Here is an 18,314-nt window from a genome sequence, read left to right on the forward strand (position 1 = left end):
GAGTACATAAAGGTGAAGGAGGGCAGAGGGATGGGAGAGAGAGAAGCCTGAGCATGCTCCATACTGTCAGCACAGGGTCCAATGTGGGACTCGAACCCAGAAACCCCAAGATAATGCCTAATCTGAAGTTAAGAGTCGGACAGTCAACCGACCAAGCCTCCGAGGTGCCCCTGCAGTTTTCGGTTTTAGTGGATTATATCTGGTTTTGGTATCAGGGTAATGATAGCCTGATAGCCTGAGTTTGTAAGTTTTCCTACTTTTTTATTTTTTGTAATAATTCGAGAAGTATAGATATTACCTCTTCTTTAAATGTTTAGTAGAATTCATCAGTGAAGCCAGCTGGCCTTGAACTCTTCTTGTGTTGGGGGAGATATTTTTTTTTTTTTATTACTGATTCAATTTCTTTCTGGTTTCAGATTTTATGTATCTTCTTTTTTCACTTTTGGTAGTTTATGTGTTTCAAGGAATTTATCCATTTTTCTCCGAGTGTCCAATTTGCTGCATATAGTTTTTTCTAATATTATCTTCTAACTGTATTTCTGTGGTGTGGACTGTTATTTCTCCTCTCTTATTTGTGATTTTATTTATTTGAGTCCTTTCTCTTTTCTTTGTGAAAAGTCTGCCTAGGAGGTTTTCAAGTTGATTACTGTTTTCAAAGAACCAGCCCCTGGTTTCATTGATGCAGTATAGTGTTTTTTTAGTTTCTATATCACTTATTTTCTGCCTTAATCTTTATTGTTTCCTTCCTTCTGCCGTCTTTAGGCTTGGATTGTTCTTTTTCTCATTCCTTTTGTTGTAAGTTTGGATTGTTTGAGATTTTTCTTGCTCTTTAAGGTAGGCTTATATTGCTATATACTTCCATCTTAGACTGCTTTTGCTGCATTCCAAAGGTTTTAACCAGTGCATTTTCATTTTCATTTGTTTCAGTGTAGTTTCTCATTGATTTCCTGGTTGACCCATTCATTTAGTAGTGTGTTGTTTAACCTCCCTTTATTTGTGGCCTTTCTTTCTTTCTTTCTTTCTTTCTTTCTTTCTTTCTTTTTTTCTTTCTTTCTTTTTTTCTTTCTTTCTTTGTGGTTGACTTCAAGGGTCCTAGCTTTTTTGTCAGAAAAGATGCTTGGTCTGATCTCTGTCTTTTGGTACATGTTGAGGCCTGATTTGTGACCTAAAATGTGATCGATTCTGGAGAATGTCCCATGTGCACTTGAAAAGAATGTGTACTCTGCCATTTTAGTATGGAGTGTTCTGAATATATCTGTTAAACCCATCTGGTCCAGTGTGTCATTCAAAGCCATTGTTTTCTTGTTGATTTTCTGTTCAGAGTTTCTGTATGTTGATGTGAGTGATGGGTTAAAGTCCTCTACTATCCTTACATTATTATAAATGAGTTCCTTTATGTTTGTTGTTAATTATTTTATATATTTGGTGATGGCATGTTGGTGCATAAAAGTTTACAATCCTTGGATCTTCTTGTTTGGTTGTCCCCTTTATTATGAGATAGTGTCTGTCTTCATCTCTTGTTACAGCTTTATTTATTATTTTTTTTTTAATTTAAGCTGTAGTTGACATATAGTGCATTATTGGTTTCGGGAGTAGAATTCAGTGATTCATCAGTTACATACAACACCCAGTGCTCATCACAACAAGTGCCCTCCTTAGTACCCATTCTCCACCCATCTCCCTCCATCAACCATCAAATTTTCTCTATCATTAAGAGACTCATATGGTTTGTTACTACTCTTCTCTTTTCCTGCCCCCTTCCCATGTTTTCATCTGTTTTGTTTCTTAAACTACACATGAGTGAAATCATGTATTTGTCTTGTTTTGGTTGACATATTTCACTTAGCATAATACATTCTAGCTCCATCCACATCATTGCAATTGGAAAGATTTCATTCTTTCTGATGGCTGAGGAATATTCCATTGTATGTATATATTCATGTATGTATATATGTATATACATATATATGTGTGTATGTGTCTACATATATATACACATACACACAGTCACACACACACACACACACACACACACACACACACACACACACACCTCACACTTTCTTTATACCCTCATCAATTGATGGATATTTGGGCTTTCTCCATAGTTTGGCTATTGTTGATAATGCTGGTATAAATATTGGGTGCATGCAATTTCACTATTCGGTATTTACCCAAAGGGAACAGAAATACAGTCTTAGTTTTAAAGTTTATTTTGCCTGATATAAGCATTGCTACTGGCTTTCTTATTGGCATGAGAAATGTTTCTTTATTCCCTCACTTTATTTTTTTTAATTTAATTTTTTTATTTTTTTAAAATTTACATCCAAATTAGTTAGCATATAGTGAAACAATGATTTTAGGAGTAGTTTCCTTAATGATCCTTACCCATTTAGTCCATGCCCCCTCCCACAACCCCTCCAGCAACCCTCAATTTGTTCTCCATATTTATGAGTCTCTTCTGTTTTGTCCCCCTCCCTGTTTTTAAATTATTTTTGTTTCCCTTCCCTTATGTTCATCTGTTTTGTCTCTTAAAGTCCTCATATGAGTGCAATCATATGATTTTTGTCTTTCTCTGACTAATTTCACTTAGCATAATACCATCCAGTTCCATCCATGTAGTTGCAAATGGCAAGATTTCATTCTTTTTGATTGCCGAGTAATACTCCATTGTGTGTGTGTGTGTGTGTGTGTGTGTGTGTGTGTGTGTGTGTACACTCACCACATCTTTATCCATTCATCCATTGATGGACATTTGGGCTCTTTCCATACTTTGGCTATTGTTGATAGTGTTGCTATAAACATGGGGGTGCCTTCTAAACAGCACACCTGTATTCCGTGGATAAATGCCTAGTAGTGCAACTGCTGGGTCGTAGGGTAGTTCTATTTTTAGTTTTTTGAGGAACCTCCATACTGTTTTCCAGAGTGGCTGCATCACCTTGCATTGCCACCAACAATGCAAAAGAGATCCTCTTTCTCTGCATCCTTGCCACCATCTGTTGTTGCCTGAGTTGTTAATGTTAGCCATTCTGACAGGGGTGAGGGGGCATCTCATTGTGGTTTTGATTTGTATTTCCCTGATAATGAGTGATGTTGAGCATTTTTTAATGTGTCAGTTGGCCATCTGGATGTCTTCCTTGGAGAAGTATCTATTCATGTCCTTCGCCCATTTCTTCTCTGGATTATTTGTTTTTTGGGTGTTGAGTTTAATAAGTTTCTTATAGATTTTGGATACTAACCCTTTATCTGATATGTCATTTGCAAATATCTTCTCCCAATCTGTCAGTTGCCTTTTAGTTTTGCTGATTGTTTCCTTCGCTGCGCAGCTTTTTATTTGATGAGGTCCCAATAGTTTATTTTTGCTTTTGTTTCCCTTGCCTCCAGAGACTTGTTGAGTAAGAAGTTGCTGTGGGCAAGATCAAAGAGGTTTTTGCCTGCATTCTCCTTGAGGATTTTGATGGCTTCCTGTCTTACATTGAGGTCTTTCATCCATTTTGAGTTTCTTTTTGTGTATGGTGTAAGAAAGTGGTCCAGGTTCATTCTTCTGCATGTCGCTGTCCAGTTTTCCCAGCACCACTTGCTGAAAAGACTGTCTTTGTTCCATTGGTAATTCTTTCCTGCTTTGTCAAAGATTAGTTGGCCATACGTTTGTGGGTCCATTTCTGGGTTCTCTATTCTGTTCCATTGATCTGAGAGTCTGTTCTTGTGCCAGTACCATACTGTCTTGATGATTACAGCTTTGTAGTATAGCTTGAAGTCTGGGATTGTGGTGCCTCCTGCTTTGGTTTTCTTTTTCAAGATTGCTTTGGCTATTCAGGGTCTTTTATGGTTCCATACAAATTTTAGGATTATTTGTTCTAGCTCTGTGAAGAATGCTGGTGTGACTTTGATAGGGATTGCATTGAACATGTGGATTGCTTTGGGTAGTATCAACATTTTAACAATATTTGGTCTTCCTATTCAGGATCATGGAATCTTTTTCCATTTTTTTGTGTCTTCTTCAATTTCTTTCATAAGCTTTCTATAGTTTTCAGTGTGTAGATTTCCACCTCTTTGGTTAGATTTATTCCTAGGTATTTTATGTTTTTTTGTGCATCTGTAAAGGGGATCGATTTCTTGATTTCTCTTTCTGTTGCTTCATTGTTGGTGTATAGGAAGCAACCGATTTTTGTGCATTGATTTTATATCCTACAACTTTGCTGAATTCATGAAGGTTTTCCATATAGAGTATCATGTCATCTGTGAAGAGTGAAAGTTTAATCTCCTCTTGGCCGATTTGGTTGCCTTTTATTTCTTTGTGTTGTCTGATTGAAAAGGCTAAGACTTCCAATACTATGTTGAATAACAGTGGTGAGAGTGGACATCCCTGTCTTGTTCCTGACCTTAGAGGAAAGGTCTCAGTTTCTCCCCATTGAGGATGATATTAGCGTTGGGTTGTTCATATGTGGCTTTTATGATCTTGAGGTATGATCCTTCTATCCCTACTTTCTTGGGGCTTTTTATCAAGAAAGGATGCTGTATTTTGTCAAATGCTTTCTCTGCATCTATTGAGAGGATCATATGGTCCTTGTCCTTTCTTTTATTGATGTGATGAATTACGTTAATTGTTTTGCGGATATTGAACCAGCCCTGCATCCCAGGTATAAATCCCACTTGGTCGTGGTGAATAATTTTTTTAATGTATTGTTGGATCCAGTTGGCTAATATCTTGTTGAGGATTTTTGCATCCATGTTCATCAGGGAAATTGGTCTATAATTCTCTTTTAGTGGGGTCTCTGTCTGGTTTTGGAATCAAGGTAATGCTGGCTCCATAGAAAGAGTTTGGAAGTTTTCCAATGGATTTTTTGGAACAGTTTCAAAAGAATAGGTGTTAACTCTCCCTTAAATGTTTGGTAGAATTTCCCTGGAAAGCCATCAGGCCCTGGACTCTTGTTTCTTGGCAGATTTTTGATTACTAATTTGATTTCCTGACTGGTTTTGTGTCCATTCAAATTTTCTATTTCTTTCTGTTTCAGTTTTGGTAGTGTATATGTTTCTAGGAATTTGTCCATTTCTTCCACATTACCCATTTTATTGGCATATAATTGCTCACAATATTCTTTTATTGTTGTTTTTATTTCTGTTGTTTTGGTTGTGATCTCTCCTCTTTCATTCCTGAGTTTATTTATTTGGGTCCTTTCCTTTTTCTTCTTGATCAAACTGGCTAGTGGTTTATCAATTTTGTTAATTCTTTCAAAGAATCAGCTTCTGGTTTCATTGATCTGTTCTACTGTTTTGTTTTTTTTTGGTTTGGTTTGGTTTTGACAGCATTAATTTCTGCTCTAATCTTTATTGTTTCCTGTCTTCTGCTGGATTTGGGTTTTATTTGCTACTCTTTTTCCAGCTCCTTAAGGTGTAAGGTTAGGTTGTGTATCTGTGATCTTTCTTCCTTCTTTAGGATGGCCTGGATTGCTAAATACTTTCCTCTTAGGACCGCCTTTGCTGTGAACCAGAGGTTTTGGGTTTTGATGTTATCATTTTCATTGACTTCCATATACTTTTTAATTTCCTCTTTAACTGCTTGGTTAGCCAATTCATTCTTTAGTAGGATGTTCGTCAGTCTCCAAGTATTTGTTACCTTTCCAAATTTCTTGTGGTTGATTTTGAGTTTCATAGTGTTGTGGTCTGAAAATATGCACGGTATGATCTCCATGTTTTTGTACTTACTTAGGGCTGATTTGTGTCCCAGTATATTCTGGTATATTCTGGAGAACGTTGCATGTGCACTGGAGAAGAATATATATTCTGCTGCTTTAGGATGAAATGTTCTGAATATATCTGCTAAGTCCATCTGGTCCAGTGTGTCATTCAAAGCCATTGTTTCCTTGTTGATTTTTTGATTAGATGACCTGTCCATTGCAGTGAGTGGGGTGTTGAAGTCTACTATGATGGTATTACTATCGATGAGTTTCTTTATGTTTGTGATTAATTGATTTATATATTTGGGTGCTCTCACATTTGGCACATAAATGCTTACAATTGTTAAGTCTTCTTGGTCTATAGACCCCTTGATTATGAAATAATTCCCTTCTGCATCTCTTGATACAGTCTTTATTTTAAAGTCTAAATTGTCTGATACAAGCATAGCTACTCTGGCTTTCTTTTGTTGACCATTAGCATGATAGATTGTTCTCCATCCCCTTACTTTCAATCTGAAGGTGTCTTTAGGTCTAAATTGGGTCTCTTGTAAACAGCATATTGATGGATCTTGTTTTCTTATCCATTATGTTATCCTATGTCTTTTGATTGGAGCATTGAGTCCATTGACATTTAGAGTACCGAAAGATATGAATTTATTGCCATTATGGTGCTTGTAGAGTTGGAGTTTCTGGTGGTGTTCTCTGGTCCTTTCTAATCTTTTGTTGCTTTTGGTATCTATCTATCTATCTATCTATCTATCTATATCTATATATCTATATCTATAACTATAACTATATCTATATCTATATATCTATATCTATATCTATATCTATATCTATATCTATATCATCTACATATATATCTATTTATATCTATCTTCATCTTTTCTCCCCTCAGAAAGTCCCCTTAAAATTTCTTGTAGGGCTGATTTAGTGGTCACAAACTCCTTTAATTTTTGTTTGTCTGGGAAACTTTTTATCTCTCCTTCTATTTTGTATGACAGCCTTGCTGGATAAACAATTCTTGGCTGCATATTTTTCTGATTCAGCACACTGAATATATCCTGCCACTCCTTTGTGGCCTGCCAAGTTTCTGTGGATAGGTCTGCTGCAAACCTGATCTGTCTTCCCTTGTATGTTAGGGACTTTTTTTTTTCCTTTGCTGCTTTCATAATTCTCTCCTTGCCTGAGTATTTTGTGAATTTGACTATGATATGCCTTGTTGATGGTCAGTTTTTGTTGAATCTAATGGGGGTCCTCTGTGCTTCCTGGATTTTGATGTCTGTGTCTTTCCCCAGGTAAGGAAAGTTTTCTGCTATGATTTGCTCACATAAGCCTTCTACCCCTATTTCTCTCTCTTCCTTCTCTGGGACCCCTATGATTCTGATGTTGTTCCTTTTTAATGAGTCACTGATTTCTTTAATTCTTAAATTGTGCTCTTTTGCCTTAATCTCCCTCTTTTTTTCTGCTTCGTTTTTCTCTGTAAGTTTGTCCTCTATATCACTGATTCTCTGTTCTGCCTCATCCATCCTTGCCGCCGCTGCATCCATCTGTGATTGCCGCTCAGTTACAGCATTTTAAACTTCCTTCTGGCTATTTTTTACTTCTTTTATCTCTGCAGAAAGGGATTCTAATCTATTTTCAACTCCAGCTAGTATTCTTATTATCATGATTCTAAATTCTGGTTCACACCTCTTGCTTGTATCTGTGTTGGTTAAATCCCTGGCTGTCGTTTCTTCATGCTCTTTCTTTTGGGGTGAATTCCTTTGTTTTGTCATTTTGAAGGGAGAAAAGGAATTAATGAAGTGAAAAAATTGAAGTTAAAAAAATAACATTAAAAAATATTAAAATTAAAAATTAAACACACACACACACAAATCGAATAGATGATGCTACATCCTAGGTGTGTTTTGGTCTAGTGTTGAATGTGTTTTGACAGGTTAGAGGGAAAAAAAGGGCGGAGAGAAAAGAAAAAAAAAGGAAATCGTTTAAGAATTTGAAAAAATGAATACACTGAAGTAGACTAAAATGTGATGATGGGGGTAAAATAGAGTTTGAAAAAATATACACAAAAGTAATGAATATAGTATAAAAATTAAAGAAAAGTATTTTTAATAAACATTAAAAATAAATCTGATTTTTTTTTGTTTTCTGTATTTAAGAAAAAAACGAAAAGGAGAAAGAGTAAAAAAAAAGGAAAAAAAAGAAAAGAAAAAAAGAAATCATTGGAAAATTTGAAAAAGTGAATACACTGTAGTAGACTAAAATAAAATGATGGGAGTAAGATAGAATTTGAAAAAATTTACATAAAAGTAAAAAATATAGCAACAAAAATTAAATAAAAATATTTTAAAAATAAATTGAAAGGAAAAATGAAGTTTTTCTCTTTCTGCATTCAAGAAAAGGAAAAGAAACAAAAGAGAGGAAAAAAAGAAAAAAAAGGAAATTGTTTGAAAATTTGAAAATGTGATTACACTGAAGTAAACTAAAATAAAATGTTGGAAGTAAAGTAGAAGTTGAAAAAATTTACACAAAAGTAAAACATTTGGAATAAAAATTAAAGACAGATATTTTTAATCAAAATTGAAAATACAAATGAATTTTTTCTCTTTCTGTATTCAAGAAAAAGAAAAGAATTGTAAAAGAGGAAAAGGAACAAGGAAAAAAAATGAAAAAAATTGAATAGTTGAACCTGTTGACAGATTGTAGTAGGACTGAAATGGCCTCATTTTCCCCTAGAGGTCAGCCTATGTAGCTCTCTATAGTCCATAAATTAAGCCAGCGATGAGGCTTGTGTTCTTGAAGAGCGAAGTTGGCCCACTGGGTGGGGTTCAGTGTAACACCTCCGCTCTCCTCTAGATGGTGCTGGTAGCTTACTGGGGTGGATGGTTGCGTGCTTGTAGGTGCGTATGCGCATGTGTGGGAGCAGTGAAGACCCACCACCCAGGTACCCAGTCTGTTCTCCCAGATCAGCAATTGTGCACTGGTCCTCTATCTTCAGCTTTCATCCACTCCTTGCTTTTTCACTCTCCGTGATCAGGCTCCAGGCTGTACCTCTCTCCCAAGTTTTGTCTCAGATGCGGCTGTTTTCCCTGGCCCCTTACTTCCAAAGGACTGTGGCTTTGACCCTTCCGCACCTCTGCAGGAGGGTCTCACCGAGCAATGGCTGAATGAGCAATGGCTGAATATCGGCTGCACCCAGGAACGCCCACTGGACTCTGCTATTGCTGGTGCCCTGAGACTGTGGCCAGGCACCAGCCCACCCCAAAAAAGGATCATGAGACAGGGTAGTCTCAGTGTTTCAGGGACCGTGGAAAATCACAACACACATCTGGCACCAGGCTTCACCTTTAACGACCTTGCCCCAGCACCAGCTAATGTGGCCGCCTTCTGGGGCCTTCTGGGACCAGGTGGCTTCAACAGTCTCTACCAAATGTCTTTCCAGAAGTGGAACTGCTTTTCCCCGTGTGGCCAGAGAAACTCCTGGACCTCGCTTTGTTCCTGGGGATTCGCCCTTCCCACCAGAGCAACACCAGGTGTCAAGCTGTGGAGTTGCAGCCTTTGTGCTCTCCTTGTTTACAGTCTTAATGTAATTTAAAACCCTCTCCTTTTTCCTTTCTCCCTTTTTAGTTTAGTCCCTGTGGCTGTTTCCAATTTTCTACTTTCTCTCCAGCTGCTTTTGGGGAGGGGTGCTTTTCCAATATGCTCCCCCTCTCCCCAGTCTCTATCCTCTCTCCACTTGCAAAAGGTGTTCCCTAACTTTCACAGCATCTCACTCCCCAATTTCAGCTCTCTGCACCATCTACCTGCTGAATTCTATGGTACATGTTGTGCAGATTGTTGTGTTAATCCTCCAGTCAGTTTTCTAGGTGTGTAAGATGGTTTAGTGTTGGTCTGGCTGCATTTCATGGATGCAAGACACACAAAAAGCTTCCATGTTGTTCTGCAATCTTGGCTCCTCTCTCATTCCCTCACTTTAAATCTTCATGTGACTTTAGGTCCAAATAAGGCTTTGTAGGCAGCATCTAGATAAGTCTTGCTTTTTTGTTTGTTTGTTTGTTTGTTTCTTTTTTTTTCTTTTGTCCATTCTGACACCCTACCCAATGTCTTTTGATTGGAGCATTTAGTCCATTTACATTAAGAGTAATTATTGATAGGTATATATTTAGTGTCATTTTACTAGTCGTTTTGCCATTGTTTCTTGATGTTTTCTCTGATCATTTGTTGTCTATATAACTTTTGGTCTTTCATTTCCACTAAATGGGTACGATTTAAATACTCTTTTTTTTTTGACTGGTAGTGCATTTCTTTACTTATTTTTAATATTTCTTCTTTTTTATTTTTTTTTTATTTTATTTTTTTTATTTTTTAATATATGAAATTTACTGTCAAATTGGTTTCCATACAACACCCAGTGCTCATCCCAAAAGGTGCCCTCCTCAATACCCATCACCCACCCTGCCCTCCCTCCCACCCCCCATCAACCCTCAGTTTGTTCTCAGTTTTTAACAGTCTCTTATGCTTTGGCTCTCTCCCACTCTAACCTCTTTTTTTTTTTTTTTTTTTCCTTCCCCTCCCCCATGGGTTTCTGTTATGTTTCTCAGGATCCACATAAGAGTGAAACCATATGGTATCTGTCTTTCTCTGTATGGCTTATTTCACTTAGCATCACACTCTCCAGTTCCATCCATGTTGCTACAAAAGGCCATATTTCATTTTTTCTCATTGCCACGTAGTATTCCATTGTGTATATAAACCACAATTTCTTTATCCATTCATCAGTTGATGGACATTTAGGCTCTTTCCATAATTTGGCTATTGTTGAGAGTGCCGCTATAAACATTGGGGTACAGGTGCCCCTATGCATCAGTACTCCTGTATCCCTTGGGTAAATTCCTAGCAGTGCTATTGCTGGGTCATAGGGTAGGTCTATTTTTAATTTTCTGAGGAACCTCCACACTGCTTTCCAGAGCGGCTGCACCAATTTGCATTCCCACCAACAGTGCAAGAGGGTTCCTGTTTCTCCACATCCTCTCCAGCATCTATAGTCTCCTGATTTGTTCATTTTGGCCACTCTGACTGGCGTGAGGTGATATCTGAGTGTGGTTTTGATTTGTATTTCCCTGATAAGGAGCGACGTTGAGCATCTTTTCATGTGCCTGTTGGCCATCCGGATGTCTTCTTTAGAGAAGTGTCTATTCATGTTTTCTGCCCATTTCTTCACTGTGTTATTTGTTTTTCGGGTGTGGAGTTTGATGAGCTCTTTATAGATTTTGGATACTAGCCCTTTGTCCGATGTGTCATTTGCAAATATCTTTTCCCATTCCGTTGGTTGCCTTTTAGTTTTGTTGGTTGTTTCCTTTGCTGTGCAGAAGCTTTTTATCTTCATAAAGTCCCAGTAATTCACTTTTGCTTTTAATTCCCTTGCCTTTGGGGATGTGCCGAGTAAGAGATTGCTACGGCTGAGGTCAGAGAGGTCTTTTCCTGCTTTCTCCTCTAAGGTTTTGATGGTTTCCTGTCTCACATTCAGGTCCTTTATCCATTTTGAGTTTATTTTTGTGAATGGTGTGAGAAAGTGGTCTAGTTTCAACCTTCTGCATGTTGCTGTCCAGTTCTCCCAGCACCATTTGTTAAAGAGACTGTCTTTTTTCCATTGGATGTTCTTTCCTGCTTTGTCAAAGATGAGTTGGCCATACGTTTGTGGGTCTAGTTCTGGGGTTTCTGTTCTATTCCATTGGTCTATGTGTCTGTTTTTATGCCAATACCATGCTGACTTGATGATGACAGCTTTGTAGTAGAGGCTAAAGTCTGGGATTGTGATGCCTCCTGCTTTGGTCTTCTTCTTCAAAATTACTTTGGCTATTCGGGGCCTTTTGTGGTTCCATATGAATTTTAGGATTGCTTGTTCTAGTTTCGAGAAGAATGCTGGTGCAATTTTGATTGGGATTGCATTGAATGTGTAGATAGCTTTGGGTAGTATTGACATTTTGACAATATTTATTCTTCCAATCCATGAGCAGGGAATGTCTTTCCATTTCTTTATATCTTCTTCAATTACCTGCATAAGCTTTCTATAGTTTTCAGCATACAGATCTTTTACATCTTTGGTTAGATTTATTCCTAGGTATTTTATGCTTCTTGGTGCAATTGTGAATGGGATCAGTTTCTTCATTTGTCTTTCTGTTGCTTCATTGTTAGTGTATAAGAATGCAACTGATTTCTGCACATTGATTTTGTATCCTGCAACTTTGCTGAATTCATGTATCAGTTCTAGCAGAGTTTTGGTGGAGTCTATCGGATTTTCCATGTATAATATCATGTCATCTGCAAAAAGCGAAAGCTTGACTTCATCTTTGCCAATTTTGATGCCTTTGATTTCCTTTTGTTGTCTGATTGCTGATGCTAGAACTTCCAGCACTATGTTAAACAAGAGCGGTGACAGTGGGCATCCCTGTCGTGTTCCTGATCTCAGGGAAAAAGCTCTCAGTTTTTCCCCGTTGAGGATGATGTTAGCTTGGGCTTTTCATAAATGGCCTTTATGATCTTTAAGTATGTTCCTTCTATCCCGACTTTCTCAAGGGTTTTTATTAAGAAAGGTTGCTGGATTTTGTCAAAGGCCTTTTCTGCATCGATTGACAGGATCATATGGTTCTTCTCTTTTTTTTTGTTAATGTGATGTATCACGTTGATAGATTTGCGAATGTTGAACCAGCCCTGCATCCCAGGAATGAATCCCACTTGATCATGGTGAATAATTCTTTTTATATGCTGTTGAATTCGATTTGCTAGTATCTTATTAAGAATTTTTGCATCCATATTCATCAGGGATATTGGCCTGTAGTTCTCTTTTTTTACTGGGTCTCTGTCTGGTTTAGGAATCAAAGTAATACTGGCTTCATAGAATGAGTCTGGAAGTTTTCCTTCCCTTTCTATTTCTTGGAATAGCTTGAGAAGGATAGGTATTATCTCTGCTTTAAATGTCTGGTAGAACTCCCCTGGGAAGCCATCTGGTCCTGGACTCTTATTTGTTGGGAGATTTTTGATAACCGATTCAATTTCTTCGCTGGTTATGGGTCTGTTCAAGCTTTCTATTTCCTCCTGATTGAGTTTTGGAAGAGTGTGGGTGTTTAGAAATTTGTCCATTTCTTCCAGGTTGTCCAATTTGCTGGCATATAATTTTTCATAGTATTCCCTGATAATTGTTTGTATCTCTGAGGGATTGGTTGTAATCATTCCATTTTCATTCATGATTTTATCTATTTGGGTCATCTCCCTTTTCTTTTTGAGAAGCCTGGCTAGGGGTTTGTCAATTTTGTTTATTTTTTCAAAAAACCAACTCTTGGTTTCGTTGATCTGCTCTACAGTTTTTTTAGATTCTATATTGTTTATTTCTGCTCTGATCTTTATTATTTCTCTTCTTCTGCTAGGTTTAGGCTGCCTTTGCTGTTCTGCTTCTATTTCCTTTAGGTGTGCTGTTAGATTTTGTATTTGGGATTTTTCTTGTTTCTTGAGATAGGCCTGGATTGCAATGTATTTTCCTCTCAGGACTGCCTTCGCTGCATCCCAAAGCGTTTGGATTGTTGTATTTTCATTTTCGTTTGTTTCCATGTATATTTTAATTTCTTCTCTAATTGCCTGGTTGACTAACTCCTTCGTTAGTAGGGTGTTCTTTAACCTCCATGCTTTTGGAGGTTTTCCAGACTTTTTCCTGTGGTTGATTTCAAGCTTCATAGCATTGTGGTCTGAAAGTATGCATGGTATAATTTCAATTCTTGTAAACTTATGAAGGGCTGTTTTGTGACCCAGTATATGATCTATCTTGGAGAATGTTCCATGTGCACTCGAGAAGAAAGTATATTCTGTTGCTTTGGGATGCAGAGTTCTAAATATATCTGTCAAGTCCATCTGATCCAATGTATCATTCAGGGCCCTTGTTTCTTTATTGACTGTGTGTCTAGATGATCTATCCATTTCTGTAAGTGGGGTGTTAAAGTCCCCTGCAATGACCACATTCTTATCAATAAGGTTGCTTATGTTTATGAGTAATTGTTTTATATATCTGGGGGCTAGGGTATTTGGCGCATAGACATTTATAATAGTTAGCTCTTCCTGGTGGATAGACCCTGTGATTATTATATAATGCCCTTCTTCATCTCTTGTTACAGCCTTTAATTTAAAGTCTAGTTTGTCTGATATAAGTATGGCTACTCCAGCTTTCTTTTGGCTTCCAGGAGCATGATAAATAGTTCTCCATCCCCTCACTCTCAATCTAAAGGTGTCCTCAGATCTAAAATGAGTCTCTTGTAGACAGCAAATAGATGGGTCTTGTTTTTTTATCCATTCTGATACCCTATGTCTTTTAGTTGGCGCATTTAATCCATTTACATTCAGTGTTATTATAGAAAGATATGGGTTTAGAGTCATTGTGATGTCTGTATGTTTTATGCTTGTAGTGATGTCTCTGGTACTTTGTCTCACAGGATCCCCCTTAGGATCTCTTGTAGGGCTGGTTTCGTGGTGACAAATTCCTTCAGTTTTTGTTTGTTTGGGAAGACCTTTATCTCTCCTTCTATTCTAAATGACAGACTTGCTGGATAAAGGATTCTCGGCTGCATATTTTTTCTGTTTAGCACACTGTAGATATCGTGCCAAGCCTTTCTGGCCTGCCAAGTTTCAAAGGAGAGATCAGTCACGAGTCTTATAGGTCTCCCTTTATATGTTAGGGCACGTTTATCCCTTTCTGCTTTCAGAATTTTCTCTTTATCCTTGTATTTTGCCAGTTTCACTATGATATGTCGTGCAGAAGATCGATTCAAGTTACGTCTGAAGGGAGTTCTCTGTGCCTCTTGGATTTCAATGCCTTTTTCCTTCCCCAGTTCAGGGAAGTTCTCAGCTATAATTTGTTCAAGTACCCCTTCAGCACCTTTCCCTCTCTCTTCCTCCTCTGGGATACCAATTATGCGTATATTATTTTTTTTTAGTGTATCACTTAGTTCTCTAATTTTCTCCTCATACTCCTGGATTTTTTTATCTCTCTTTCTTTCAGCTTCCTCTTTCTCCATAACTTTATCTTCTAGTTCACCTATTCTCTCCTCTGCCTCTTCAAGCCGAGCCATCGTGGATTCCATTTTGTTTTGCATTTTGTTTAAAGCATTTTTCAACTCCTCGTGACTGTTCCTTAGTCCCTCGATCTTTGTGGCAAGAGATTCTCTGCTGTCCTGTATACTGTTTTCAAGCCCAGCGATTAATTTTATGACTATTATTCTAAATTCACTTTCTGTTATATTATTTAAATCCTTTTTTTTTTTTTTCAACGTTTTTTATTTATTTTTGGGACAGAGAGAGACAGAGCATGAACAGGGGAGGGGCAGAGAGAGAGGGAGACACAGAATCGGAAACAGGCTCCAGGCTCCGAGCCATCAGCCCAGAGCCTGACGCGGGGCTCGAACTCACGGACCGCGAGATCGTGACCTGGCTGAAGTCGGACGCTTAACCGACTGCGCCACCCAGGCGCCCCTATTTAAATCCTTTTTGATCAGTTCATTAGCTGTTGTTATTTCCTGGAGATTCTTCTGAGGGGAATTCTTCCGTTTGGTCATTTTGGAGAGTCCCTGGCGTGGTGAGGACCTGCAGGGCACTTCCCCTGTGCTGTGGTGTATAACTGGAGTTAGTGGGCGGGGCCGCAGTCCGACCCGATGTCTGCCCCCAGCCCACCGCTGGGGCCACAGTCAGACTGGTGTGTGCCTTCTCTTCCCCTCTCCTAGGGGCGGGATTCACTGTGGGGTGGCGTGTCCCGTCTGGGCTACTTGCACACTGCCAGGCTTGTGTTGCTGGGGATCTGGCGTATTAGCTGGGGTGGGTAGGCAAGGTGCACGGGGGCTGGAGGGGCAGGCTTAGCTCGCTTCTCCTTAGGTGATCCACTTCAGGAGGAGCCCTGTGGCAGCGGGAGGGAGTCAGATCCGCTGCCGGAGGTTTGGCTCCGCAGAAGCACAGAGTTGGGTGTTTGCGCTGCGCGAGCAAGTTCCCTGGCAGGAACTGGTTCCCTTTGGGATTTTGGCTGGGGGATGGGCGGGGGAGATGGCGCTGGCGCCTTTGTTCCCCGCCAAGCTGAGCTCTGCCGTCCGGGGGCTCAGCAGCTCTCCCTCCCTTTGTCCTCCAGCCTTCCCGCTTTCCGAGCAGAGCTGTTCACTTCTGACCTCCCAGACGCTAAGTCGCGCTTGCTGTGGGAACACAGTCCGTCCGGCCCCTCCGCTTTTGCCAGCCAGACTCGGGGGCTCCTCTTGGCCGGCGAGCCGCCCCTCCGCCCCGGCTCCCTCCCGCCAGTCCGTGGAGCGCGCACCGCCTCGCCGCCCTTCCTACCCTCTTCCGTGGGCCTCTAGTCTGCGCTTGACTCCGGAGACTCCCTTCTGCTAATCCTCTGGCGGTTTTCTGGGTTCTTTAGGCAGGTGTAGGTGGAAACTAAGTGATCGGCAGGACGCGTTGTGAGCCCCGCGTCCTCCTACGCCGCCATCTTCCGGAACCGCTATTTCTTCTTTTTTAAATTTAAACCCAAGTTAGTTACCTTATAGTGGAATACAATTTCAGGAGTAGAATTTAGTGATCCAACAAGTACAAAGTATACCCAGTACTCATCCCAAGTGCCCCCCTAATGCCCAATACCCATTTAGCCCATACCCCTATTCAGTAATCCTCCAGGAACCCTGAGTTTGTTCTCTGTATTTAAGAGTCTTTTATCATTTGACTCCATGTTTGTATCTTATTTTTGCTTTCCTTTCACTATGTTCATGGGTTTTATTTCTTAAATTCCACAGATGAGAGAAATCATAGGATGTGTGTCTTTCTCTGACATATTTTGCTTAGCATAATAGAGTCTGGTTCTATCCATGTTATTGCAAATAGCAAGATTTCATTCTTTTTGATTGCTGAGTAATACTTCACTGTATGATTATACCACATCTTCTTTATCCATTCATCAATCAATGGTCATTTGGGCTCTTTGCATAATTTAGCTGTTTTTGATAATGCTGCTGTAAACATTGGAGTGCATGTGGCACTTTGAATCAGCATTTGTGTATCCTTTGGATAAATACCTTGTAGTGCAATTGCTGGGTCATTGTGTAGTTCTATTTTTAGTTTTTGTGATAAATCTCCATACTATTTTCCAGAGTGGCTACACCAGTTTGCATTCCCACCAGCATTGCAAAAGGGTTCCCTTTCTCTGCATCCTTGCCAATACCTGTTGTTTCCTGATATGTTAATTTTAGCCATTCTGATAGGTGTGAGGGCGTATCTCATTGTGGTTTTGATTTGTATTTCAGTGATGACGAGTGAGGTTGAGCAACTTTCCATGTGTGACCAATCTGGATGTCATCTTTGTTAAAGTGTCTTTTCACCTCTTTGCCCATTTCTTCACTGGATTATTTGTTTTTTTGGGTGTTGAGTTTGATAAATTCTTTATAGATTTTGGATACTAACCATTTATCTGATATGTCACTTGCAAATATCTTCTCCCATTCCATTCAGCTGCCTTTTAGTTTTGCTGATTGTGTCCTCTGCTGTGCAGAAGCTTTTTATCTTGACGTCCCAATAGTTCATTTTTGTTTTTGTTTTCCATGCTTCTGGATACACAACAAGCAAGAAGTTGCTGCGGCCAGGATCAAACAGGTAGGTTTCCTGTTTTCTCTTCTAGGATTTTGATGGTTTCCTGTCTTACATTTAGATCTTTCATCCATTTTGAGGTTGTGTGTGTGTGTGTGTGTGTGTGTGTGTGTGTATGTATGGTTTCAGAACATGGTACAGGTTCATTCTTCTCACTGTCCAGTTTTCCTAGTACCATTTGCTGAAGAGATTCCTTTTTTTTTCTATTGGATATTCTTTTCTGCTTTGTCAAAGAGTAGTCAGCCATATGTTTGAGGGTCCACTTCTACATTCCCTATTCTGTTCCACTGATCTATGTGTCTGTTTTTGTGCCCATACCATACTGTCTTGATGATTACAGCTTTGTAATACACAATAAAGTCCAGAATTGTGATGTCTCCAGCTTTGTTTTTCTTTTTCAACATTACTTTGGCTATTTGGGGTCTTTTCTGGTTCCATACAAATTTTAGGATTGTTTGTTCTAGCTCTGTGAAGAATGCTGGTGTTATTTCATAGAGTTTGCATTGAATGTGTCACTTGCTTTGGGTAGTATTGACATTTTATCAATAGTTGTTCTTCCAATCCATGAGCATGGAATGTTTTTCTATTTCTTTGTGTCTTCTTCAATTTCTTTCATAGACATTTTGTTGTTTTTTCTTTTAATTTTTTTAATGTTTGTTTTTGAGAGAGAGAGAGAGAGAGAGAGAGAGAGAGAACGAGAGATAGAGAGAGAGAGAGAGCGCATAAGCAGGGGAGGGGCAGAGAGAGAGGGAGACACAGAATCTGAAACAGGCTCCAGGCTCCTAGCTGTCAGCACAGAGCCTGACATGGGGCTTGAACCCACAAACTGGGGAGTCATCACCTGAGCCAAAGTTGGCGCTTAACCGGCTGAGCCACCCAGGCACCCCTCTATTGTTTTCAGTGTACTAGTCTTTTACCTTTTTGGTTAGGTTTATCCCTAGGTATTTTATGGTTTTCAGTGCAATTGTAAATCAGATC

The 18,314-nt window shown here is 39.1% G+C and overlaps 1 protein-coding gene across 1 annotated transcript in view; it reads left to right on the top strand.

Moving 5' to 3' along the window:
- The window catches only part of LOC132660752 (uncharacterized), an 85,570-nt gene extending 68,088 nt beyond the window's left edge, over positions 1-17,482 (top strand). The window contains exon 13 of the mRNA XM_078433927.2: positions 17,313-17,482. The gene's annotated coding sequence lies outside the window, so the exon portion shown is untranslated. The remainder of the gene's footprint in view (positions 1-17,312) is intronic.
- The last annotated feature ends 832 nt before the right edge of the window (positions 17,483-18,314 follow it).

The sequence above is a fragment of the Panthera onca genome, chromosome D1, assembly GCF_046562875.1.
Source record: "Panthera onca isolate mPanOnc1 chromosome D1, mPanOnc1 haplotype 2, whole genome shotgun sequence".
Taxonomy (NCBI): Eukaryota; Metazoa; Chordata; class Mammalia; order Carnivora; family Felidae; genus Panthera; species Panthera onca.